The sequence below is a fragment of the Eubalaena glacialis genome, chromosome 4 (genome assembly GCF_028564815.1).
Source record: "Eubalaena glacialis isolate mEubGla1 chromosome 4, mEubGla1.1.hap2.+ XY, whole genome shotgun sequence".
Classification (NCBI taxonomy): Eukaryota; Metazoa; Chordata; class Mammalia; order Artiodactyla; family Balaenidae; genus Eubalaena; species Eubalaena glacialis.
The window spans coordinates 176,607,087-176,618,697 of record NC_083719.1 but is presented as its reverse complement, the minus strand read 5'-3'; positions in this window follow the sequence as shown (position 1 = coordinate 176,618,697).

Genomic DNA, 11,611 nt, shown 5'->3' with positions numbered 1-11,611 from the left:
ATCATTAGCCATCAAGGAGATGCAAATCAAAACCACAATGGGATACCACCCTTGACAGCAGCTAGGATGGCTAGAATCAAAATGTGTCAAGGATAACGGGAGAAATTTGGATTCTCATACATGGGTGGAATGAAGATAAAATGGAGTAGCCACTCTAGGAAAGGGTCTGGAAGATCCTCAAATATTAAACCTAGAATTATAATATGACCCATCAATCCCACTTCTAGATATATGATCAAGAAAAAGGAAATCATGCTTGACCACACTTACACATAAATATTATAGCAATATGATTCATAGTAGCCAAAAAGTAGCAACAATCCAAATGTCTATTAAGGGATGAATAGATAAGTTGTGTTTAATAATAATAATATCAAATCAATGGAATATTATTATGACATAAAATAATGGAAATATTGATACATAGTTCTCCCTTGAAAAAATTATGCTGAGTGACTGAAGTCATTCAAAAGACCATGTATTATATAATTCTTTTCACATGAAAGATCATAATAGGGAACTAGAAAGTAGATTAGTGATTTTCTAAGGCTAGGGATTGGAGGAGGAGGATGGGAAGGTGAGCAGTGATAGCTAAAGAGCAGAGGAGTTATTTTTTAAATTGACAAAAATCTTCAAAAATTGACGGTGGTGACGATTGCACGTATCTACAAATATACTGAAATCTTTAAAATGTAGACTCTTATTTATTTATTTATTTTTGCCACGCGGCATGGGGGATCTTAGTTCCCTGACCAGGGATGGAACCCGTGCCCCCTGCAGTGGAAGCACAGAGTCCCAACTACTGGACCGCCAGGGAAGTCCCAAAGTGTACACTTAATGGGTGCCTTCTATTATACAATAAGTGTAATACATCTCAATAAAGCTGTTCAAATAAATCAATGCATGAAATGTTTTGTAATGGAAAAGAGTTTTGCAATGCAGTCTCCGGGGAATATAAGAGTTTACAGGTTACTTAATACATCCATCTCTTCAGTTAGTTACCTTTATTTTTGTTTGTGTGGTCAGAATGCTTAAGATCCACTCTCTTAGGAAGTTTCAATTATACAATACAACATAAGTGTATCAGATCATCATGTTTCAATCCTTAAATGTAATTTTATTAGTCAGTTATACTTCAAAAAAGATGGGGGTGGGCAGGAAGAGTTTCCAGGCATATTCCAATTTTAAGTACAACTTATTGTTTTTCTTCTATCAGTGGAAATATGCGTATAATTGCCTTATATATATTACAGCTGTTGACATTTCAAAGTTTTCTAGGCACAGAGGGAACACTGATCTAAAAAAAATGTTTTTTCCAGTGTGGAATGTACACCTGAGAAGTTAATGCACACACTTCATAGCTTGTGGTTTGACAGAGATTTGTCCAGCCACCCAGCTAGCGCTGAGTGATTCAGACCTCCTACCAGAGCCGAGTGCTCTGGGATTCTTTAGCTTAAGTACCTAATGAGCAGGGATGGGGCAGAGATGGGTGGAAGCCTCAGCGCTGTCAAGGACGAAAGATGAAAATGGAGTCAGCCCCTTTATTACAGACAGTGAGTTCACATTTAAGTGTCTGCGTTTCTTAACAAGAAGCACAGTTCCATGCCTGGCCACACAGCCTTACACCAAGCCCTTGAGCACTGGAGGACATAAAACCTTTTTCCAGGCAGGTCTGGCCTGGGCCATCCTCTTATCTGTACTGGCTCCTTCTTCAAACTGAATCAGGAATCCCAGTGCAGGAGGAGCTGCGGAAGACATCAGAGGCAATCCCAGGCCAGGAAAAAGTTCTCTTACAAAACAAAAGTGCCAAGTGGGGACAGGTCCCATCCCACCTCCCGCAGCTTGTCACTCAGGCACGAGGGGCGGGGTATTGGAATCTGTCCAACCAGGAGGCCGGTGAGGCAGGTGGGCGGGGCGATGTTCCGCTCTGCGTGGTCTTCCTTTTCTTCTCCCACAGCGCAGATGGTCCCGGTTCTTGACCGGTTCACTGGCTTGGTGACTCTCACGTACCTTCTGTCGCCCTGTGATCTGCACTGGTCCTTGGAGTCGTTGGCTGGGACTTAGACCCAGAAAACCTCGAAATGGTGAGTGTGCTGAGCCGGGCTACGGACACCGCGGAGGGACTGGTCGGAAACGGCCGAAACCGGCCGTCTTTCGACTCGGCCGGAGTCGGCGGATACGCGGTCACTGGGGCGCCGCTCGGACCTCAGTCCCCTCCGGGTTGCAACATGGGGGTTGGCCCGGCAGCCGGGACCCCGGGTGTCCTGTCCGGTCACTTCGCTGCAGGAACTTTGGCCCCGGAGCCTCTCCAGGTGGCTCTGAGCCCGCAGCCCCTCTTCTCCCACGGATTCTGCGGTGACCACGGGCACGGGCTTCAGGTGACAAACGTGACTCGTTCTCCAGGGTTCGGTGGTGGGATTAGCTGCAGTCTGAGGGGTCCCAGACCCTCCTTTCTGCCCAAGGGGCACCCGTTTTCCTCTGTGTTTTACAAATATTTGGGAAGCGGAATCTCAAATTGAAAACTTTAGCCCCTCAGAGTAGCTCTTTCTAGGGCTGGCAATAAATCGTTAAATTTCCAGATTGCTCCCCTCATTCCCAAAGTCAATTTCACTTCTCCGATTCAAATCAACTATTCGTCTCCGCAGTGCATTTGAAACAAACCCAGTATTTTAATTCTTTATCCTATTTGCGCGGAGTCCTGGATGGCATTTTGGCGGGGGGGAGGGGGGCGATCTGTGGATATTTTACATGAGCGGAAAGCCGACAGTAACCACTTGGAAGTAGGTTGTATGAAATCCTTTCTCCTCCCGATATTTTACTGGGAACAGATACCCTATAGGAAATCCTTTCGTGGAGGTTTTTTTGGAAACTTTTATGGACGATCTACCCTGCCCGTCCCTAGGTTAGTTCCCTTCAAAAGATCTACTCACTTATTTAAAGTTCTTTTTTCAATAGTGTAAAATGTATCTAATTAATAGAGCTTGAAAGACCGTATAAAATATTTCCGAAGTGATAAGAGAGGTGAATTTCAGGGGGAAAAAATTCCGGTATTGCATTCTAGTTGTGAAGAATTTTTGTTTCACTTTTTTTTCATTTCCTGAGTATGGTGAATTCTTTTGGACTCTTCTTTACTTTTGGTTGATTTCAAATGACATTCCAGGATTTAGACCTACAGACAAAAAGTATTCAAGTATGATTAATTTTGTAGTAAATAAACTTGCCTTGGAAATAATAATTGACTGACATTTTTCTGAAAGGAATAAATAGATGTTTGGGGTTTTCTGGGTGAACTAGTAAAAGTGGTTGAGAATTTTCTTCTCTCATTTCACATAAACACTGGATTTGAGTGATTTTGCTGAATTGTTCTGGAACACCAGAACAGGCAGGGGCCCGAAGAGAGTGATGAGTTTCAGAGCTGAACTGTCCACCTGGTCAGATCCCTAAACCCGGAAGTCAAAATTCTCATGGTTGGAAGTTCTCACAGCTCGCAAACCATCTGCAGTCTGTGGGCAGGGGGGTGGGGGCTCCATCCTCACGGAGGAGGGCAGGTGGTGGCCCTGCTGCTCTTGGGGTGTGGGCACAGGCAGGGCTCAGAGCCCCCTGGGCTGGCTGCTGCTGGCTGTCAGTAGGGCAGGACATCTCAACAGCCTGCCTTCAGGCCAGCGTTCGTGGGAGAGGAAAGCCGATGTCGTTGGAGGGGCCGGTGGCGGGGAGGAGGGCAGGTCTGAAGACTGCTGGCTACACAGGCCAAGGAGGAGAGGTGAGTGGTCCAGTGGGACTAGCGGGGCGCCAGCTCCCCTGAGAGTTGGGCAGGGTTTCTGCAGCCCAGGCCTACAGCAGCAGCCCTTAGCCCTTCTTGTCGGACTTTGCTGAAGCCCTGGGGAAAAGCAGCCACTCTGATGACAGAGCTGATGAGGCCAGGGGCCCTCCCAGCTGCTTGTAATTGGGAAAAGGAAAAGTGAGGTGTGGCTGTCCCGTGATTCGGTCCACTAACTAGAAGTGGGAGTTCGGAGAGGCCCCAGGGAGTGCAGTAGCACCTGCCATCAGGCCAGTGTCCGCAGGCTTCCCCAGGGAGCCGGGAGCTAGCCTAACAGGCCACCCCTTGGTGCTGCACACGGGCACCAAGGCAGGTTGGGCTCCAGAGGCCACAGGCTCAGCCTCAGGCCCCGGCACTGCTTGTGACAGAGGGGTCTCACTACCCCAGGTTTGGCTAGGCCCAAGCCTTGTTACCCAGACAGTGAGAAGCCTCAGGAAGGCAGAAAGTAGGGAGCAAGGCAGAGAGGAAGGAAAATGAAAATGGGACTCACATTTTTAGAAGCAAGTCAGGGTTCGTGTAACTGAATGTCTTTGAAGGTAGCCCAGGGCTGTAGCACAGGCTTCAAATGATTTTGTGTCTGCAATCATGAGTCACGCTACATGCCCCACGCAGGTAGGCGTTGGTGAAGTCCAAGTTGTGCTGGAGTAGTAAAAGCTTACACTTCAGAAAAAAAAAAAAGAAATCAAGGCACAGTTATATAAGTTTTTTGAGGTAGAGGGCTGTACATCAAATGACATATTATTGACAGTTTACATAATCCAGATCTAAGCAGGATCGTGGTGGGTCATGTGACCCCTTACAAGATCAAGAAGAAATGTTTTAAGGAGCTGTCTTGTTGATGCTAGGAAAATGTTACTCTTTATGGTTCAGCAGACATTCCTGCTGATGGGGGAGGTCTAGTTGATGCATAGGGCAGATACACAATGCACAGTGCGAGGAGAGAGGAAGCCAAAGGGCAGAGAAGAATTTATGTTTACATTTTTCTGGACTTGCCATAAAATATGCATTTTATTTCACTCCCTCTCTAGCTCCTCTCAGCTTAGGTTGCTGAAGATTCCACTTTAGACTACTGTGACCTAGAACACATGGCACACTGTTACCCCAGCTCCCACTCAAGAGAACTGTTTTCCTAGAAAGAACAGACTTCAACTTTTCAAACCGGCCCCCACTGCCTGTTGCTGGGGGTTAATACTTGCTGGATGAGTCTTCTTACAAACTTGGGACACGATTCTTTTATTCCCCACACATGGAACAGAGGTGATGCCTTTGTGTGCACAGACAATACAGGGTGTTGATTGCCCTTTTCCCAGCAGATGAGGTGGCTGTATCGTAAGTCATTCCTGAGGTGCCTGAAGACACAATCAAGAGGAGCACTGGCTGCTGTCTCCCCTCCATTGAGCACTCAGCTCTTAGGATGGGATTGTCATTCAGAGAGGCTTCCTATTACCCCCAAACAGCTCCAGGATTGGCACAGAGGTTTCTTCCTGAGTACGGGGTGGTGGGGGGCAGGTGGGTGGGTGGGAAGCGAGTTCTGACTACCTTTCCAAAGAACTAAAGTGCCTGGCAAAAGATTATGAAAAGTGGAAGTCAAAGGACACTAGCAAAAAAGTGGAAAATGAAGTGAAAATCAGTTAGGAGTAGATTCTGTATTTAATGAAAGTAGCCTAACCTGTACACTGCCTAGTTTTCTGGGTAGAATTGGGAACTTAGAGTGCTGAGAGGAGGATTCCAAGGGTTAAACAAATATCACATACTGATTTTGGGCAACATTTCTACAAAGGAACCAAAGAATTGCATTGAATAAATTCGAGGGTAAATTATGCCCTTTCCTGCTCTCCTCCCCCTCCCTGCCCCGTGTTGGTGAAAACAGTTGAGCCATGAGCCACAGATTGATTTAATTTCACCACTGGGTGAGGTCCGTGAAAGAGCAAGAGATCCTCACCAATGGTCCTGTCATCCCAGGATACAGCGGGTTTACCCAAAGCTGTGCCCAACCTGAGGACCTGTGTTAGAGGTTTCACTCTGTCTGGGGTGTGGTGAGAAAAACCACTTTTCGAAAAACTGCTTTTGTCTTTCCTAGTCGCTGCCTAGGCATTTTCCAGTATGATAACCCTGCTCACACCCAGAATCTGGACATTTAGATAAAGACTTGAGTTTAGGATTCCACTCTTAGTTCCTGCTAAGGTTTTCTCAGGACATTTATTAAAATAACCACTTAGAGGGACTTCCCTGGTGGTCCAGTGGCTGAGACTCCACGCTTCCAATGCAGGGGGCGCAGGTTCCATCCCTGGTTGTGAAACTAAGATCCCACATGCTGCCAGGTGTGGCCCCAAACAAACAAACAACAACAAAAACAAACAAACAATAAAACCACTTAGAGTTATGCTTGTGAAAAGTTAGTGACCTCTGCACTGTGGATGAAGACTGTTATCTGCCATATCAGTAAACAAAGGATGTTGGGGCCATCTAGCCAGCAAGCGCTGCTGCCACCCCCAAGGGTGCTCCCTGAGGGGATTCAGGATGGAGAAGAGCAGGATACTGGTCCTAGATAGTAAGGACCAGCAAGGATAGTCAGTTAAGGTGCATATCAAAGGAACGATTTCAATGAGCCCAGACTATTGCATCTTCCTGTACATGGAAAAGTGCTAAATTCATTAACCTGAGATATCTGGTTTTCTTTAATTAACCAGACTACCTGATTTTCATGTTCCAACTACCTGGTTTTTATTGTAAAAATTCCTATGTATTCTGTCTCCTCCCTAACCTCTGCAGAGCAGTCCCTCAGAGTTATCCGAGAGGCTGTCTCCAGGGCTTGAGTCCTCAGAAGTTCTGCCAAATAAAACATATTTCTCGGGCTTCCCTGGTGGCGCAGTGGTTAAGAATCCGCCTGCCAATGCAGGGGACACGGGTTCAAGCCCTGGTCCAGGAAGATCCCACATGCTGCGGAGCAACTAAGCCCGTGCGCCAAAACTACCGAGCCTGCGCTCTAGAGCCCGCGTGCCACAACTACTGAAGCCCGCACGCCTAGAGCCCGTGCTCCGCAACAAGAGAAGCCACCGCAATGAGAAGCTCGCGCACCGCAATGAAGAGTAGCCCCCACTCGCCACAACTAGAGAAAGCCCGCGCGCAGCAACGAAGACCCAACGCATCCAAAAATAAAATTAATTAATTAATTAAAAAAACCGTATTTGTCAACTTTTAGGTTGTGCACTTTTTTTTTTACTCGACAACGCCATCCGTCTTATACTTGCTAGGTGCCTTCTCTCTCTCCTGCTTGCTCCTGACCTGGGACTGAGGACTGCCCTTTTCCCAGGGTCATTGTAACCCTCCCTCAGCCCCCAACTTCTGGGATGTGTAAGTAATAGATCCTCTGGCTCTACTTGCTTTCTCTGTGTTTATTGAAACTGCACCTTCAATCAAAACATCTCCATGGGTTTCACTTACCCAAAGTGGGAACTCATTTGCTGAGGGAGATACCTGCCCACCCCATGTGGATGGTTATGAGAATTTATAAAAGGGAACCTCACTAAAATGGAGTTGGGGGCTTATAATGGGGACCTGTACCTCTCCACATCAGTTGTAGAAGGAATTGTCATTTACACACCTCAACAGTAGAATCTTCATCAGGAAAGAATCATCCTTTATAGGTCACAAAGAGAAGAATGTACATTGCATTTCCTACAAAAAATTGAGTTGCCCAGCAGCTCAGCCAGTGAGAAACTGTCATCACCCTGAACTCTCACTTTTCTCCAGTGGACTTTCCATCAAAGCAACTTCTCCCGACTTCCCTGGTGGTCCAGTGGTTAAGACTCTGTGCTTCCAATGCCAGGGGTGCAGGTTTGATCCCTGGTCAGGGAACTGGGATCCCGCATGCTGTGCGGTACGGCCAAAAAAAAAAAAAAAAAAGCTCCTCCCAACTTCCTCCTTTATCTCAATAAAACAACATTCCTCTCCTTTCTTTGCTGGTCTTGACTATGGCTTTGGTTATAGCTTGCTTGTCCAGAGTCGCAATCCTTTGCTGTTTCTGCATAAACTCATTTTTACTGGTAAAATAACTTTTATCTTTAAGGTCAAGAACAGGCTGTGCCCGTTATTCAGCAGGTCATAATCTGCATATTCTTAATTCAATACACCAGCTCTGACTTCTCAATACAGTGGGAACGGGCTTCATTAAAATAATCCAGGCAGTCAGTGAACAAATAAATAAGCACATAACCATAATAATCCCCAGAAGGAATGGGTCCAGAACCCAGAGTTGCTGCAATATATTACCTAAAATATCTAGTTTACAACAAAATATGAGACATGCAAAGACATAGGAAGGTAGGAACCAGATGGTGAGAATAAAGAGCAATTGAAAAATGACCCAACTCTTAGAAGAAGACCCCAGTAAAACCAGGTGATGTCTCAGCAAAAAACAGGGAGGCCAGAAGGCAGAGGGAAACATTCAAAGCGCACTAGGAAGAAAACCTGTCAACCAACCATCCTATATTCACCAAAACTGCCTTCTGAACAAAATGAAGGCTGCCCTTCATTTTTCAGATCAACAAAAGCTAAAAGAATATATTGACAGTCAATTGCCCCACAGGAATTACTGGAGGAGTTCTTCAGGCTGTAAGCAAGGGGCTCCAGAAGGTAATTCATATCAACGTAAAGAAACAAAAACACTCATACAAGTAATTCTGTAAGTAGAAAAGGCAGAATCAATACATATTTTCTCTTTTCTTCTTTCAACTGATGTCAAAGGAACTGTATAAATCCTATGTATGTAATGTGTTACTAGACTGTGTGTAGTAACACACAGTCTAGTAACTGTAACAGTAACAGTCTAATGCGTAACATAGAGCAAATATCTGTGTACTGCATTTGCCATTAAAGAGCACAAAGGTGGGAGTAAAGCTGTACTGGGCTAAGGAGATGACCACAGATGGTAAGTAAGTGTAAGAAAATACTTTGGGGGTTATTTCATAAGTTGAAATAATCTGCATAACAATAATAACACAAAAATGGCAAAAGGGAATAGAGCTTTCTATGAATAACATTTCCATGTATCGCTGGAATTAAGCTAGTATAAATCTGAGTCTCATTTTAGTAATTTAGTACATCTATGTTAAAAGGGCAACCTCTGAAATTTTTTAAAATATATAATGGAGAAGTCATTTGAAAATGAAAGTGTTACACTTGAAAATATTCACTTAATGCAAAAGAAAATTGTAAAGGAGGTCTAAACTAAAAACAACATGAGAATTGTAGAAAACAAAAAATAAAATGGCAGGTATAATTGCAACTATGTCAAAAATACTAAATGTGAATGGATTACATGAAACAAACAGGAGGAAGAGATTGTCACCCCAGATTAAACAAACAAACTATGATCTAAATTTATATTCTATGTAGAGGTGATCTCAGAGAGACAACAGCAAGCGGTCTTGAAACTGGGTTTTAGTTCCCTGCCCAGGAATTGAACCTGGGTAGCCTGGATGAAAAACCAGGAATCCTAGCTGCTAGACCACCAGGCTAGAAGCAAAGTTCCCCTGGCTCTTGCCCCATTTGAAAAATGGATTTCTCAAAGAGGCAAAAACTGTAAAAACAGGTACAAAGTTTATTATCAGAGACACAGCATAAGATGTGGGAGAGCACACAGAGAAACAGTTTGTTTAAGACAGAAGCAAGGCAGAAATACATACCCGGAGAGAAGGGGTGTGGGGTCCTCCCTAATGAGGAGGAGCACAGTAAAGAGGTGGTTAAATCGTTTATATAGGGCAGTTCTTCTGGGTCTTTGTTTACGTTTGGCCAGTTATCTCATATGTTTTCCACACTTGACCTGTCCTAGAGCTCTCCCCACTATGCGTGCGCAACTTTTTGCCAAAACGGATTCCAACACAGAGGACTGCAGGAGTATGTCCACACTTTTTATGGGGTGGTGCCCCCTCCCTTTTTGACCTCCAAGGAGCCTTCCTGCACATGTGCAGATAGGGAGGTTTCCTTGACCTCAGGATTGATAGATGTGATCCTCTTATCTCGTTACTCCAGCAGAGCTCAGCTTCTGCCATTAACTTTGTCCTTGGCGTGTCTAAGGAAAACAAAGCTCCAATCTACTCTGCTTGACAAACTCCCAGCTGCTCAGCCCAGGGGCCCATCTACCTTCTACCTGAGAGGAAGCACACGTTAGATGCAAAGATACCAACAGATTGAAAGTAAAAGCGTATGATAGGTACATCTGTGAACAGCACCAACATGAAAACTGGAGAGATTATATAAATACCAGGCAAAATAGACTAGAAAACAAAACATATTAGTAGAGAATTAGCAGATGCAAACTATTATATATAGAATGGATAAACAATAAGGTCCTACTGTATATCTAGATTCAATATCGTGTAATAAATCATAAAGGAAAAGAATATAAAAAATGTATATGTATAACTGAATCACTTTGCTGTACAGCAGAAACTAACACAACAGTGTAAATCAGCCATATTTCAATAATTTTAAAAAATACATATTAGTAAAAAGAAAAAAATAACGGAAAAAGAAAAAAACCCAGAAAATCAGAATAGAACTATAAAAGGTGAAGTGGTTGAGTTAGTAAACAAAATCCACCCATAAAATAAACCTAGACTCTACCTTTGCGTAGATCGCTTCTACACAAAGTTCTCCAAAAATTTTAAAGAAGATTTGTTACTGAATTAGACTGGAGACTCCCCTCCCGGGCCTCTAGCTGAAGCAAAGACCCCCTGGCTGGGTCAGGGAGTTCTTTCCCGCTCAGGTTTGAGCTGCCAATAAAGAAACTGAGTTTGGTACAAGGACGACAGGCTTTTCTTCAATGGCCAGAGAAAGAGAAGGGGAGCTAATGCTCTAAAGACACCTTCTCTCTGATTACAAGCAGGGATAAGCTTTTTATAGAAAATGGTGAAGGAGGTTACAGGGGACAAGTGTCTTTTGTCATCCTGACTCATGGAAATGGATGGAGGTTTCCTGGAATGCAATTCAGTTCTCTTTTCTGCTCCTGTGTGGTGGCCCTTCTGGGTCTGGGTCAGAAGCAGGTAGAACCAATGTGGCAGGGGGGTGAGGGGTGGAGATTTTATTATCACAATGAGATGGTAATCAGCTGTAGAGTGACCTTTATCCCAATTTTGAAGTTCAGTCAGATTATCCTGGATTCTTATGGTTAAGCCCTCTTTTTGCTGTCATGTAAACACAACTAGTAGATACAGTTAGTTCTGGTTTTCTGAAAGTTTGCCAGGAGGGAGGTTTTTATTAGAATGGGGGGGGGGGGGGCGGGGCGGTTGGCTTCCTTGCCTCCTTGCCTAAGACAGGTGTACTTGTTTATAGAGACAATTTAGGCATGGTGGGTTAGGGACCGTCTGGTTGCTCCTCTGGGTGACAGGTTTATTACTGATTTTCACAAAGTCTTGTAAATAATAGAATGAAGACTATACTTCACACTCATTTTGTGAGCCCAGAACTACTCATACCAAAGCCAACACGTGAAGTACCAAAAAAAAAGACACACCTATTTCTTTTGTGAATATGGATGCAAAAAACCCCAACAAATACTAGCAAACCCAATACAGCCACAGATAAAAAGAATTATACATCATGACCAAGTGGGATTTGTTCCTGGGATGAAAGTTTGGATTAACGTCTCAAAATCATTAATGTAATGAATGAGGTCAATAGAGTAAAAAGCAAAAATGCAAGGTCTTCTAAATAGACTCAAAGAAATAATTGACAAAAGAAATAATACCCCTTCATGATTAAAACACTCACCAAAAATAGGAGGGCTTCCCT